The sequence below is a fragment of the Amblyomma maculatum genome, chromosome 2 (genome assembly GCF_055883805.1).
Source record: "Amblyomma maculatum isolate TAMU_Amacu chromosome 2, ASM5588380v1, whole genome shotgun sequence".
In the NCBI taxonomy this organism is placed as follows: Eukaryota; Metazoa; Arthropoda; class Arachnida; order Ixodida; family Ixodidae; genus Amblyomma; species Amblyomma maculatum.
Window position 1 is genome coordinate 172,900,442 of NC_139345.1, and position 16,840 is coordinate 172,917,281.

Below are 16,840 nucleotides of genomic sequence, written 5' to 3' on the forward strand. Positions count from 1 at the left end.
ATTGAGACCCTCGCGGAAAAAAATTCGTGCAGGACGCGCATCAGGATCAGTGATATCCTGCCATGCGTTAACGCCATATACTGTAGAGGCCCATTAGCATGATTCAATCGTATGGAACCCCCTCCTCATGTTGCGTGGGTAAGTACCGTATTCCGTAAGGATTAATAGGTAAATCTTTCTTTATGGCTCTTTGAATTACGTCCCAAAAATAAACCGCTTCCCAACAGTGATGAAATACATGATCTATCGTTACTGGCTGTTTACAAATTAAGCAATGTGCACCCCACGGAAGAAATAACCCTTTTTCTTGAAAATAAAGCTTTTACTGGCAGAGTTCCAGTGTGCAACTTAAAAAAAAGTTTTACCGCTGCCGGCACTTTCATTCTCTGTACCCACTTCAGTACATTCCTGCCAGGGCCTCCCCTGTATATGGCCCCATAGATGGGCTCCGGAAGAACAACGTCTCACAAATCTTTGTACAACTTTTTCTTTTTCACAGTTGATAAATAATTTGAAAATTTTACAGAAAGAAATCGCATAATTTGAACAACTTCTCTAAACTAACCAAAAATACATCCCGTGTAATATTATGCGCAATAATAATAATAATAATAATAATCAATCTTTATTTAATGTGCGCAGGAACAACCATGTGGTCTTTGTGCTGCAGCACAAATAAAAAAAAAAGAAACAAAAATGAAAAAGCACAAACATGTTACACACACACAGAGAACACAAAAAGAGAAATAAATAGTACATGAAATGAAACTGAGAGGAAAAGTATCACAGAAAGTAAGCAAACAATGAGTAGCATCACTTATATACACAGTGACAGAATGTTTTAGCACATCAGGAAATAAAGAAAAAAAAAAGAACGGTAGATAGAAGAGAAAAAAAAACAACAAATAACATACATTGATTATAGTAATATAGAAATATACATAAAATAAACAACCATTCCAGGCGCAACAAGTGCATGGTACTTAAAACACAGGCTAGAAATACAGAATAATACAATAAAGAAGTAAAATTAAACAAGGGACAGTAAGATTCGAATATAAAGTTTAAAGTTGAAATATAAGTAAGAAACGGAAAAAAAGTAGTTCACGATACAGACAGCATTGAACAGGAGAAAAAGCAAAAAGCGAAGTAAATACAATTTAAGGCTAGAAAGTGGGAGTTATATGTGATAAAGTACTATTTAGAATACAACGCTACGAACATCCAATGTAAGTGAACAGAGCGAGTTTTGGAAGATGTCAAGCTGAGGACAAAAAGAGTTAAATAACCACTGCATCCTGTCCAGAGGGGAGTGGGAATGAAGAGGAGAAACCTGGAATGGTCTGAATTCCCTCATGCTCTTTCGCGGAACGCGCAGTAGGATGTACTCTAAGAGCTGAGGGCACATAATGCGGCCATGAAGGAGTTTGTACAGAAATATGATATCAAGTCTGATACGACGGCAGTGAAGGGAAGGAAGATTCAGTTTTGCGCTCCTGGTGGAGCAAGAGGGGGAAGTTGCGCAAGGAAAGCGATAATGAAATCTCCGTAAAATTTTTTTTTTGTACTCTATCAACCATGTCCAAGTTCGATTTGCAAGTGCCATTCCAAACAACCGACGCATACTCCAAGACCGGCAGGCATATGGACAGGTACAGTTTTAGGAACGGAAGTGGAGTATGGAACTCTCTCGAAAGTCTGCAAACGAATCCGAGTGTGCGCATAGCCCGCTGAGCAATGCGTTTAGTGTGAGAGGAGAAGCTGAGGGTGCGGTCAAAAAGTACACCAAGGTCATTAATTTCATCAACTCTATCCAACAGCACAAAATTCACAGAATAATGGTAGAGAGAGTAAAGGACGCAACCCTAGTTTTGGAAGAATTGAGGGTAAGTCGATTCATCGCACACCAATCAGAAAAAGCAGATATGTCCGATTGCAACAACACGCAATCTTGGGAAGAATGTATTACCTTGAATATTTTTATATCATCAGCATAAAGAAGAAACGAGGAGTTCTTTATCGCCGAGGAAACATCATTAATAAAAACGGAGAATAGAAGCGGGCCTAGTACTGAACCTTGAGGAACTCCACTCGTTGCAGGGTAAACGAAAGAAGTCTGTCCACTGACACTGACAAAGCAGAAGCGATCAAGGAGATAGTTGCGTGGGAGGGCTACGAGTGAGACTTCAACGCCAGAGAGTAGAAGTTTTTCAAGAAGTAGTGAGTGAGTAACAACGTCGAAAGCTTTGCTCATATCACAGTACACAGTGTCAACCTGACACCACTGAAGGACTACTGCAGAAGCATACGTCATAAAAGTGACTAGGTTGGTAGAAGTAGAGCGATCCGACATGAAACCATGTTGATTCGGTACTATGATATGTTTGAGATGGAAGGAAAGTACGCTGTGCAAAGCTAATTCGAAAAGCTTAGAGGTTGCACATAGAAGAGAAATCGGAAGATAATTGGAAACATCAGATTTGTTTCCAGACTTGAAGACAGGAAACACGCGTGCCATTTTCCACACGCGAGGAAAGGCAGCATTTTTTAAACAATTAATAAATATGGCAGTAAGTACTGGTACAAAGATATAACTGAAGGCTTTTATTATGGCAGCTGGAATGCCATCAGGTCCAGGAGACAAAGATGGACTCAGACGCTTAAGACTCTCAGTTATCAACTCCTCGTCAAAGAGAATGGAATTAGATAGTGCACCAGATGAGAGGCAAACGGAATCACAATGTGGATGTTTGTAAACGGAGGAAAAATGTTGTGCAAAACTGTCGGCAACATCCCGAATTTCCGAACCCTGAGAGTCAACTAAGCTGATACTTAAATCTGATTTAATGGAACGCTTGCGAACGTAACGCCAGAACTGACTAGGACGATTTGAAGCATTCCTCTCTAAAGACTCAAGATAGGAGTCGTAGTCCCGCTTGTATAAGCGTTTGCAAAGAGAACGCACACGGCGAAACTCATCTGCCCAATTGTGAAACCCAGGGCGTTTTGCTTTACTATGGGCCCGTTCCTTGAGCTTTAACGCCGGTATTAGTTCCCTAGAAAACCAGGAAGGGAACTTCCTACGCGTAGGAGTATGCACAGGTATCTACCGACGCATACCATCAAGAACTATTTCTGTAAAGCGACTGACTTGTCCATCTGAATCATTAATGTCATTTAAAAGGGACCAGTCGACGGAAGAGAAGAAATTGAAAAGACCGACATAATCACCACGTGGATACGCGAAACGGGGAGAATTCCCCACCCGATTTGAATTAGTAGAAGGTGAGGTAGAGACAGCAGTAGTAACTAGAAGCGGGGGGTGAAATTTGTCACAGCGAGTCAGCGGTATGTCTGAACTCGAGACTCGAACACTTTCAAAATTCGATAGACAGATGTCAAGAATATTACCGCAACAGTTTTCAATGAAATTGTGTTGCTGCAAAGAGTTTAAGGCTATAAAATCAAGTAGAGCGTTACACTTACTTAATATGTAATGATTGTTGTGAGAAGAAATAAGTGAGTTCCAGTTGATACCAGGAGTATTAAAATCACCTAAAATAAAAAGTTTGTGTTTGCTATGACGGGTTATAACATGTTCGATTGAGAGCAGAACATCATCATAGGCTGAAGGAGGTAGATTCGGAGGAATGTAGAAAGCTGCAAGTAAAAGTTTTTCATGTCGATTTAAAGTGAGCTCGAGCCACACACATTCTTCAACAGTTTCCAGATCTGAACGTCGAACACACTTCACAAAACTGTCAATACCACTGAGCACTCCACCTCCTCTTGATTTGGGACCTGTTTCAGGGCGGTCGCTACGAAAAACAGAGTAATTATTTGGAAAGAAATCATTGGAAGGAATATCACTTGACAGCCAGGTTTCGGTAACCACAACAGCGGTATAATAAGAGGACAAGACGCTAGAAAAAAAATTCAGATCCCTTAGTCCGAAGACCTCGGGCGTTTTGATAATATATATCCAAATTAGGGGCCACTGCAATTTTGCGTCAGTTCAGAGGGATGAAGCATATCATCCTAAAGCTTCCCACGAAAGTCCTTGTATATGCAACCCATCGGCCACCTCGAAGGCTCAACAAGCTTACTGTAGGATTCTTCATCAACTTCAATATGGAAAAACGAGTAGGAGTCGTACCTTGTTTTCAGCTGCCGGCAGGAAATGGGAGTAATATTCACTGATTTTAGATGGTTGCTAAGGTCTACCGATGTAGTATCGGGACTGAGTTTAGAGACGAAAATAGTCTTCGGACGCTTCTTTTGGTAAATGGCAACGTTCAGGACAGATCAGCTCGATGCGCCAGTAATGGCTCGACTACGGTGCTTCTTCATCGCACTGGGTAAGTCGACCGCACAGCGAGGAGCAGAGGCAGAAGATGAACAGGTAATATCTCCAGGAGTCATCCCTCGATGAAGAGCGGCGGAGTTGTCCACAGATGGCTGCTCCTCACGGGTAGGATTGCCCACGGAGACAACGAGAGGACGCTCGACGAGAGGACGCTCACACTGCGAAGCAGCGCACCGCACAAGCTCCTGGCGTAGGCCGTGAACATCGGCACGTAGAGAGGCGATAACCTCGGCTTGTTGTACGAAAGCCCGCGAGTTCTCTACACGAAGGCGCTCGTTCTCTTCCCGTAGCTGGGCAACCTCATCGCTCAGAAAAGAGATTCCCTCAAGCGCGTCGAGGAGGAGAGCCCGTAGCGAGGCAAACTCACCGCAATGTTCGCCGGTCGCGGCTGAAGGTGGAAAACCGGTCGGGTGGCTGGGCAGGAGCGGGGCACCAGGGACTCTAGCACCACCGGCGCTAAGCCTAACACCGTCAGACGACGACGACGCACACAAATTACACAATAATGGCCGAGAGCCGGACTTCAGAAGTTGCAGCTCGTCATCCGCCCAGGTGACGCACTTCGTGTGAACACGTTTCGCACAGTCGGCACATCGTAAAGACTGCTGCTTGCCAAAAAACGGGCGGGAGCACAGCGCACATGCGTCCTTACTGGGCGCCATCTTGGAAAAAAAAAGAAAAAAAATTATTATTATTATTATTTGTGCTGCAGCACAAATAATAATAATAATAATAATAATAATAATAATAATAATAATAATAATAATAATAATAATAATAATAATAATAATAATAATAATAATAATAATAATAATAATAATAATAATAATAATAATAATAATAATAATCAATAAATCTTTATTTAATGTGCGCAGGAACAACCATGTGGTCTTTGTGCTGCAGCACAAAAAAAAAAGAAACAGAAATGAAAAAGCACAAACATGTTTACACACACAGAGAGAACACAAAAAAATAAATAAATAATACATTAAATGAAACTGAGAAGAAAAGTATCACGGAAAGTAAGCAAGCAATGAGCAAACAATGAGCATCACTTATATACACAGCGGGAGAATTTTTGAGCACACCAAGGAAAGAAAGAAAGAAAAAAAAAAGAACGGTAGATAGAAGAGAAAAAAACAACAACAAATAACTGACATTGATTATAGTAATATAGAAATATACATAAAATAAACAAACATTCCAGGCGCAACAAGTGCATGGTACTTAAAACACAGGCTAGAAATACAGAATAATACAATAAAGAAGTAAAATTGAACAAGGGACCGTAAGATTCGAATATAAAGTTTAAAGTTGAAATATAAGTAAGAAACGGATAAAAAGTAGTTCACGATACAGACGGCATTGAACAGGAAAAAAAGCAAAAAGTGAAGTAAATACAATTGAAGGCTAGAAAGTGGGAGTTATATGTGATACAGTACTATTTAGAATACAACGCTACGAACATCCATTGTAAATGAACAGAGCGAGTTTTGGAAGATGTCAAGGTGAGGACAAAAAGAGTTAAATAACCACTGCATCCTGTCCAGAGGGGAGTGGGAATGAAGAGGAGAAACCTGAAATGGTCTGAATTCCCTCATGCTCTTTCGCGGTACGCGCAGTAGGATGTACTCTAAGAGCTGAGGGCACATAATGTTGCCATGAAGGAGTTTGTACAGAAATACGATATCAAGTCTGATACGACGGCAGTGAAGAGAAGGAAGATTCAGTTGGGCGCTCCTGGTGGAGCGAGAGGGGGAAGTTGCGCAAGGAAAGCGATAATGAAATATCCGTAAAAATATTTTTGTACTCTGTCAACCTTGTCCAAGTTCGATTTGCAAGTGCCATTCCAAACAACCGACGCATACTAAAAGACCGGCAGGCATATGGACAGGTACAGTTTTAGGAACGGAAGTGGAGTATGGAACTCTCTCGAAAGTCTGCAAACGAATCCGAGTGTGCGCATAGCCCGCTGAGCAATGCGTTTAGTGTGAGAGGAGAAGCTGAGGGTGAGGTCAAAAAGTACACCAAGGTCATTAATTTCATCAACTCTATCCAACAGCACAGAATTCACAGAATAATGGTAGAGAAAGCTATGTGTTTTACGAGTAAAGGACACAACCCTAGTTTTGGAAGAATTGAGGGTAAGTCGATTCATCGCACACCAATCAGAAAAAGCAGATATGTCCGATTGCAACAACACGCAATCTTGAAAAGAATGTATTACCTTGAATATTTTTATATCATCAGCATAAAGAAGAAACGTGGAGTTCTTTATCGCCGAGGAAGCATCAATAATAAAAACGGAGAAGAGAAGCGGGCCTAGTACTGAACGTTGAGGAACTCCACTCTTTGCAGGGTAAACGAAAGAAGTTTGTCATTGACACTGACAAAGCAGAAGCGATCAAGGAGATAGTTGAGTAGGAGGGCTACGAGTGAGACTTCAACGCCAGAGAGTAGAAGTTTTTCGAGAAGTAGTGAGTGAGCAACAACGTCGAAAGCTTTGCTCATATCACAGTACACAGTGTCAACCTGACCCCATTGAAGGACTGCTGCAGAGGCATACGTCATAAACGTGACTAGGTTGGTAGAAGTAGAGCGACCCGACATGAAACCATGTTGATTCGGTACTATGATATGTTTGAGATGGAAGGAAAGTACGCTGTGCAAAGCTAATTCGAAAAGCTTAGAGGTTGCACATAGAAGAAAAATCGGACGATAATTGGAAACATCAGATTTGTTTCCAGACTTGAAGACAGGAAACACGCGTGCCATTTTCCACACGCGAGGAAAGGCAGCATTTTTTAAACAATTATTAAATATGGCAGTAAGTACTGGTACAAAGATATAACTGAAGGCTTTTATTATGGCAGCTGGAATGCCATCAGGCCCAGGAGACAAAGATGGTCTCAGACGCTTAAGACTCTCAGTTATCAACTCCTCGTCAAAGAGAATGGAATTAGATAGTGCACCAGATGGGAGGCAAACGGAATCACAATGTGGATGTTTGTAAACGGAGGAAAAATGTTGTGCAAAACTGTCGGCAACATCCCGAATTTCCGAACCCTGAGAGTCAACTAAGCTGATACTTAAATCTGATTTAATGGGACGCTTGCGAACGTAACGCCAGAACTCACTAGGACGATTTGAGGCAGTCCTCTCTAAAGACTCAAGATGGGAGTCGTAGTCCCGCTTGTATAAGCGTTTGCAAAGAGAACGCACACGGCGAAACTCATCTGCCCAATTGTGAAACCCAGGGCGTTTCGCTTTACGATGGGCCCGTTCCTTGAGTTTTAACGCCGTTATTAGTTCCCTTGAAAACCAGGAAGGGAACTTCCTACGCGTAGGAGTATGCAAAGGTATGTACCGACGCATGCCATCAAGAACTATTTCTGTGAAGCGACTGACTTGTCCATCTGAATCATTAATGTCATTTAAAAGGGACCAGTCGACGGAAGAGAAGAAATTGAAAAGACCGACATAATCACCACGTGCATACACGAAACGGGGCGAATTCCTCACCCGATCTGAATTCGTAGAAGGTGAGGCAGAGACAGCAGTAGTAACTAGAAGCGGAGGGTGAAATTTGTCACAGCGAGTCAGCGGTATGTCTGAACTCGAGACTCGCACACTTTCAAAATTCGATAGACAGATGTCAAGAATATTACCACAGCAGTTTTCAATGAAATTGTGTTGCTGCAAAGAGTTAAAGGGTTTAAAATCAAGTAGAGCGTTACACTTACTTAATACGTAATGATTGTTGTGAGAAGAAATAAATGAGTTCCAGTTGATACCAGGAGTATTAAAATCACCTAAAATAAGAAGTTTGTGTTTGCTATGACGGGTTATAACATGTTCGATTGAGAGCAGAACATCATCATAGGCTGAAGGAGGTAGATTCGGAGGAATTTAGAAAGCTGCAAGTAAAAGTTTTTCATGTCGATTTAAAGTGAGCTCGAGCCACACACATTCTTCAACAGTTTCCAGATCTGAACGTCGAACACACTTCACAAAACTGTCAATAGCAGTGAGCACTCCACCTCCTCTTGATTTGGGACCTGTTTCAGGGCGGTCGCTACGAAAAACAGAGTAATTATTTGGAAAGAAATCATTGGAAGGAATATCACTTGACAGCCAGGTTTTGGTAACCACAACAGCGGTATAACAAGAGGACGAGACGCTAGAAAAAAATTCAGATCCCTTAGTCCGAAGACCTCGGGCGTTTTGATAATAGATATCCAAATTAGGGGCCACTGCAATTTTGCGTCAGTTCAGAGGGATGAAGCATATCGTCGTAAAGCTTCCCACGAAAGTCCTTGTATATGCAACCCATCGGCCACATCGAAGGCTCAACAAGCTTACTGTAGGATTCTTCATCAACTTCAATATGGAAGGACGAGTAGGAGTCGTACCTTGTTTTCAGCTGCCGGCAGGAAATGGGGGTAATATTCACTGATTTTAGATGGTTGGTAAGGTCTACCGATGTAGTATCGGGACTGAGTTCAGAGACTAAAATAGTCTTCGGACGCTTCTTTTGGTAAATGGCAACGTTCAGGACAGATGAGCTCGATGCGCCAGTAATGGCTCGACTTCGGTGCTTGTTCATCGCACTGGGTGAGTCAACCGCACGGGGAGGAGCAGAGGCAGAAGATGAACTGGTAATATCTCCAGGAGTCATCCCTCGATGAAGAGCGGCGGAGTAGTCCACAGATGGCTGCTCCTCGCGGGTAGGATTGCCCACGGAGACAACGAGAGGACGCTCACACTGCGAAGCAGCGCACCGCACAAGCTCCTGGCGTAGGCCGTTAACATCGGCACGTAGAGAGGCAATGACCTCGGCTTGTTGTACGAAAGCCCGCGAGTTCTCTACACGAAAGCGCTCGTTCTCTTCCCGTAGCTGGGCAACCTCATCGCCCAAAAAAGAGATTCCCTCAAGCGCGTCGAGGAGGAGAGCCCGTAGCGAGGCAAACTCACCGCCATGTTCGCCGGTCGCGGCTGAAGGGGGAAAACCGGTCGGGTGGCTGGGCAGGAGAGGGGCACCAGGGACACTAGCACCACCGTCGCTAAGCCTAACACCGTCAGACGACGACGACGCACACAAATTACACAAGAATGGCCGAGAGCCGGACTTCAGTAGTTGCAGCTCGTCATCCGCCCAGGTGACGCACTTCGTGTGAACACGTTTCGCACAGTCGGCACATCGTAAAAACTGCTGCTTGCCAAAAAACGGGCGGGAGCACAGCGCACATGCGTCCTTACTGGGCGCAATAATAATAATAATAATAATAATAATAATAATAATAATAATAATAATAATAATAATAATAATAATAATAATAATAATAATAATAATAATAATAATAACAATAATAATAATAATAATAATAATAATCAATCAATCAATCAATCTTTATTTAATGTGCGCAGGAACAACCATGTGGTCTTTGTGCTGCAGCACAAAAAAAAAATGAAAAAGCACAAACATGTTTACACACACAGAGAGAACACAAAAAAAAAGAAATAAATAATACATGAAATGAAACTGAGACGAAAAGTATCACGGAAATTAAGCAAACATTGAGTATCATCACTTATATACACAGTGAGAGAATTTTTTAGCACACCAGGAAATAAAGAAAAAAAAAAAGAATGGTAGGTAGAAGAGAGAAAAAAAAAAAAACAGATGACTGACATTGATTATAGTAATATAGAAATATACATAAAATAAACAACCATTCCAGGCGCAACAAGTGCATGGTACTTAAAACACAGGCTAGAAATACAGAATAATACAATAAAGAAGTAAAATTGAACAAGGGACAGTAAGATTCGAATATAAAGTTTAAAGTTGAAATATAAGCAAGAAACGGATAAAAAGTAGTTCAAGATACAGACAGCATTGAACAGGAGAAAAAGCAAAAAGTGAAGTAAATACAATTTAAGGCTAGAAAGTGGGAGTTATATGTGATAAAGTACTATTTAGAATACAACGCTACGAACATCCAATGTAAATGAACAGAGCGAGTTTTGGAAGATGTCAAGGTGAGGACAAAAAGAGTTAAATAACCACTGCATCCTGTCCAGAGGGGAGTGGGAATGAAGAGGAGAAACCTGAAATGGTCTGAATTCCCTCATGCTCTTTCGCGGAACGCGCAGTAGGATGTACTCTAAGAGCTGAGGGCACATAATGTGGCCATGAAGGAGTTTGTACAGAAATATGATATCAAGTCTGATACGACGGCAGTGAAGGGAAGGAAGATTCAGTTGGGCGCTCCTGGTGGAGCGAGAGGGGGAAGTTGCGAAAGGAAAGCGATAATGAAATATCCGTAAAAATTTTTTTTTGTACTCTGTCAACCTTGTCCAAGTTCGATTTGCAAGTGCCATTCCAAACAACCGACGCATACTCCAAGACCGGGAGGCATATGGACAGGTACTGTTTTAGGAACGGAAGTGGAGTATGGAACTCTCTCGAAAGTCTGCAAACGAATCCGAGTGTGCGCATAGCCCGCTGAGCAATGCGTTTAGTGTGAGAGGAGAAGCTGAGGGTGCGGTCAAAAAGTACACCAAGGTCATTAATTTCATCAACCCTATCCAACAGCACAGAATTGACAGAATAATGGTAGAGAAAGCTATGTGTTTTACGAGTAAAGGACACAACCCTAGTTTTGGAAGAATTGAGGGTAAGTCGATTCATCGCGCACCAATCAGAAAAAGCAGATATGTCCGATTGCAACAACACGCAATCTTGAAAAGAATGTATTACCTTGAATATTTTTATATCATCAGCATAAAGAAGAAACGAGGAGTTCTTTATCGCCGAGGAAACATCATTAATAAAAACGGAGAAGAGAAGCGAGCCTAGTACTGAACCTTGAGGAACTCCACTCGTTGCAGGGTAAACGAAAGAAGTCTGTCCATTGACACTGACAAAGCAGAAGCGATCAAGGAGATAGTTGCGTAGGAGGGCTACGAGAGAGACTTCAACGCCAGAGAGTAGAAGTTTTTCAAGAAGTAGTGAGTGAGTAACAACGTCGAAAGCTTTGCTCATATCACAGTACACAGTGTCAACCTGACCCCTCTGAAGGACTGCTGCAGAGGCATACGTCATAAACGTGACTAGGTTGGTGGAAGTAGAGCGACCCGACATGAAGCCATGTTGATTCGGTACTATGATATGTTTGAGATGGAAGGAACGTACGCTGTGCAAAGCTAATTCGAAAAGCTTAGAGGTTGCACATAGAAGAGAAATCGGACGATAATTGGAAACATCAGTTTTGTTTCCAGACTTGAAGACAGGAAACACGCGTGCCATTTTCCACACGCGAGGAAAGGCAGCATTTTTTAAACAGTTATTAAATATGGCAGTCAGTGCTGGTACGGAGATATAACTGAAGGCTTTTATTATGGCAGCTGGAATGCCATCAGGTCCAGGAGACAAAGATGGTCTCAGACGCTTAAGACTCTCAGTTATCAACTCCTCGTCAAAGAGAATGGAATTAGATAGTGCACCAGATGGGAGGCAGACGGAATCACAATGTGGATGTTTGTAAACGGAGGAAAAATGTTGTGCAAAACTGTCGGCAACATCCCGAATTTCCGAACCCTGAGAGTCAACTAAGCTGATACTTAAATCTGATTTAATGGAACGCTTGCGAACGTAACGCCAGAACTGACTAGGACGATTTGAGGACGATAATAATAATAATAATAATAATAATAATAATAATAATAATAATAATAATAATAATAATAATAATAATAATAATAATAATAATAATAATAATAATAATAATAATAATAATAATAATAACAATAATCATAATATTAACAATAATAATATTAATATTAATAATAATAATAATAAAGAACTGGCTGTGCCTTAGCTCTGCTTTGCCTGAATATACCTCGCGTAAAGCATGCTAAGTAGCGCGCAGCAACTGTCCTAAACATGTTTCCGGCTAAAGGTCACGCGTCGGAAAGGAGCGCCACGGCCGTTCTATGGAGGAGCGCACGCCGGTTGTGGCGAGGAAGCGACGCACCTGCGCCTCTCGTGACGTCACGCGGCTTTCGTGCATGCGCATTACGGGCTGCGTACACTCACGTGAAACTCGGCTCTGACCCGCATATTGTAGCTTAACGCTACAAAAACTCATGAAGCAGTACTTCGGGCAGTACAGAGTTTTTTGTGTATTCGTTGAACTTAATTACGAGGTGCTGCCCTGTATAACGCAACCGCGGTCATGCCGTTTCTCGTGTCCTGACATTGTGCACGTAGTACGGCTTAAGCCGCATTGAGAGTGATCACAGATAAAAATCCCTTAATACACTAAAAGTAGCGGCAACTTGTGAACATTGCCGCCCGCCTCCTCTCCGGCGCTCTCCTTCGGCATTCGGCCCTCCCACTCGCTGAGCGCCGTCACGTGTTCGCGCGCTTTCCACCGGTGCAAAACGACGCGGCGCGCGCGCCGATCGAGGCGGACGTAGCGGACGTGACCGGCGCTTGCTCCGGAGAGCGCGCGCTTGTCGTACACCGCGTAGGTGGAGCCACGGTCGAAATACGAGAGGAAGGGTGGTGGCGCTGGAGGAGGAGAGAGGAAATGGCGCTACTTTTAGTTTTTCGAGGGGTTTTAATCACAGAACCCCTTCTTGTTTCTCCTCACTATATTGATCATCTGCAAGCAAGACGTTCCGAGATTCTGTGTATTTCTGCGCGGTTGTTAATTCACTTTGAGTTTAGCATCCGGACGACGCTCCATTTCGAAGGGAGGCAGTGTAGCCGAAGAAGAACAAGCGTGAACGTTTTTGAAGACGCTGGTGCGAGCGGTCTCGCGGACGCGCATAACGGACGGCACGCACTCCGCGAAACTCGGCTCTGAGCCGCGTAGTTTAGCTTTACGCTACAGAAATTGGTTCATATGAAAGAGAACTCGCCGTATCTGTCACATGTATTCTATGGATACTTGAGCCATAGGGAAGGAAGGAAGGAAGGAAGGAAGGAAGGAAGGAAGGAAGGAAGGAAGGAAGGAAGGAAGGAAGGAAGGAAGGAAGGAAGGTAGCAGGTAAAGTTTAAAGAGAGAAATAGGAGTCGATGGTGGAGGTCTCTGGATTAATTTTGACCACCTGGGGGTCTTTAACGTGCACTGACATGGCACAACATCAGGATGTGTCTCCGCTTGGCCTCCATGGAAACGCCACCGCCGCTGCCGGGGTAAGCAAGTGCCTGTAAGTTTAGAAGTGAAAGCAGAGTCCTTCAATACTCCCGATGGTCATGAAGTTCGGCTAGCTGGCAAAGCAGCCGCGGGGGGTCCACCACCGATTGGGGGCCGCGTGTGGCCAGCTGTTCCGGTGGCGTACTGCGTGCTTGCGCTCTAAATCCTTGTTTTCCTGCTCCTGCTGTTTTGCCTTATTTTTACTACTTTGTGCGAAACTGAAGCTGAGGTGCTGTGAAATCGTAGCTGAGAAAATCGTAGCACAGTTTAAACTTATATACAGAAGGCACTGCCGGCACAGCCACGCGCAGAGGGCTCCTTAACCTATATTTTCCCTGGCGGAATATTTGTTATGCGGCACACCGAAGCATAGCCGAAGGGTGTGGTGTGTGCATTAACCTAATACATACGAGTGACCGCGGAGCGGTGCACGGTAAAGCCAAGGCCGGGTTAGCAGACAGCACTCAATGGATTTGCATTGCGGTTATCGCTCGCACTTCTTGCTGATTTGTTAATCTGACATAAACAGAGGTTTCACAGAACGTGATTTCATCTTCTTACACGCTGAAGACTACATGGAGTGAAATGCTACTGGATGGCTGAGAAGTAACCCTATAAGACTGTAGCACGCGAACGTGCAAAAATGCCGCGCTCACTGCTGCTGTGAGCGGCACTCAGGCGCCAGCGCATTCTATAGCTCGCGATACTTGAACGGCAGAGAAAATTTTCACGTGTTCTTTTGAGTTTATTATTGTACATTTAGGCGCGCCTAGATTTAACAAATTGTAAATTGAAAATGCTACGATACGTTGTCCATAAATTCTCCTACCCCAAAAACATAACACTGTTTTCAACTTCCACGCGCTTAGATACACGTTAAGCTATTTAACGAGGGGATAACTATAGGAATGTATAATATTTTCCCAAACATAGCCATAGCCACCTCTGACATGGGTGGTGCACACGCACAAAATAAAAAACCGGGCTCCTTATGCAGACTGTACAATGTATTCCCATACTCTTACGTATTCCGGTTGTGAGGAAAAGAGCGAATGGTTGTGAGGAAAAGAGCGAATTGGGGTTGAAAAAAGCCAGCAAACAAGCGCACGCTCAGCTGCGCCGATAGGAAGAAAGTGCATGACACTCAAAAAAGCGCCGGTTTACGTGGTAATAACTATACTTCTTTCAGGTGGCTGGGACTCGAAGATCAGTCACCTTCCCGTGGTGAGTCCTGAGCAGGCACTGGCAGTGCCATCTCTGCCGGTGGGGTAGGAAACTCCACAGGTAGCGGCAATACTGCCATTACCTGGGGGAGAGCTGATCAACCTCGGGACCTCTATGGCTGCGAACTTTTTGGTTCGACTTTTCTTGGCACGAAACCATCAACGAAAAAAGTCCGATGGCGGTCCATAGACAGCTAATCCAAGATGGCGAGAGGAGGATGTGGATGGTCCACCGGCACGGAATCTGCTCTAAAGGAGTGCGGTCTAAGTGCCTGGTGGTGATGGTGGCCCTGCTGGTGACCTGGAGTCTGGCCTGGAGTTTGGCCCTGCGGTGAGGACGAGGTCTTGAAAGAGAAGAGATGCTGGGCTGGCGGTTGTGGATGCAGTAGCGGAGAAAAAGTTGGAGAATATGGGCGAAGAAGAGACGTACGCTGAAGAAAACCCTTGAAGATGGAGAAGTTTTGGGGACGGCGAAGATTTAGGAGAAGACCCTGCCGAGAACCGAGGCGAAGATGATTGAAAAGACGACCCTACAGACCGGTGAGAGGACGGAGTTGTAGTGCAGGAAAGGCAGCGAAGACAAGACAATACACTAGGAGTGAACGGTGAAGACCAGGGTGCAGAGGCAAGCAACGGAAGCAGCCGAAACAAGGAGCAGCAGAGTTCGGGAGGGGATGTGCAGGAAGCCGTGGCGAGTTTGAGTCGGGGCCTAGAGTTCCAGGTATCTGCGCCTCATGGGCCAGTCCTGGAGATGATGGATGTCCCCAATGTCCCTGACCATCACAGCCTGCTTGTTCCTGTGGCCCTCTCCGATTCTCCTCGTGGTGTAGAGGTGGATCCTGGCTGCACTTCGTCCCTCGGCTCGGTCGTTTACAAGGCTTTTGCACACTCTCCCTGCAGAATGTCTGTGCTGGATTTTGAGGGTTTTCCGGATCAAGGTTGTCTGCCACTGGACCGGACAGTGCTACCCCCTACAAGGAGGAGACAAAGTCTCATAGCGGCTAGAGCGTAACTATATGTGGTGCTGCCACAGTTAGGGGCATGGCGTCCAGGGCCATCCCTAAAAGGAAACGTTTGAGCCTGACGCCCGTCGGGCTTCGCCCTCGAAATCTAAAACAGGACTTGTGGGTAGCCCACAAAAGGGCCCTAAAATAGTAGTGTGCTATGTTGTCTCTTTGTTTGCTTTGTGGGACTTTACTTCCCAAAGCCACTCAGGCTGGAGTGCCCCGGAAGTATTGAATACATCGGGGTCTGTAACGTGCACTGACATCACACAGCACACGGGCACATTGCTTCTCACCGGCATAGAAAAGCTGTCGCCGAGGCTGGAATTCGATCTCGCATCATTGGGAGCAGTAGTCGACCGCCCTAACCACTGCGCGAGTGAACGTGAGAATGAGTTCTCATCGGAATCAGATTACGAGTGGACCCCCAAGCGGAAGAAAAGCGAGCGAAGTAACCTGGAGAGCGAGACTGATTTCTCGCCTGACTCGGTGCTTGAGTTGGAATCGAGGAGGATGAGGCAATAAAAGTCGTCATTGCCCCCCCCACCTCTCATCCGCAATCCTATTTTATTTGTCCGGAGTTCCAAAGAGCCTAAATGTCTAAAAATGGCCTGGGGTTGCACAGAAGGGCAAAGCACTCGGCCTTTTACAAAATGAAGATTGACATCTTCCGTATTATTCCAAGCTTGTCAAGTGAGGAGAACGAAATTATGGCGAGCCACGACATGGCTCTCAGGAGAGAGGGGGCCTACACCATAAACGAGCGGCTGGCAGAAAAATTCCCCACCACTCGTTCGACTTTGCGAAATCGAACAGACGCCAAACAGCCTACCAAACTTTGGTAAATGAACTAGTGCGATTTCAGCCCGAGGCTCGTGGGGACACAGCACCCTCAGCATCTCTTCCAGAAATTGACGCCGGCCCATACCCAGCGGATTTGAGGTCCCAGGCCTCGCCTCGGCAGACAGCGGGGAGACGCAGATTGCGGGAACAAGGTCTCAATGTTGGGGCCTGGGATCTTCGCTCGCCCCATCAGAC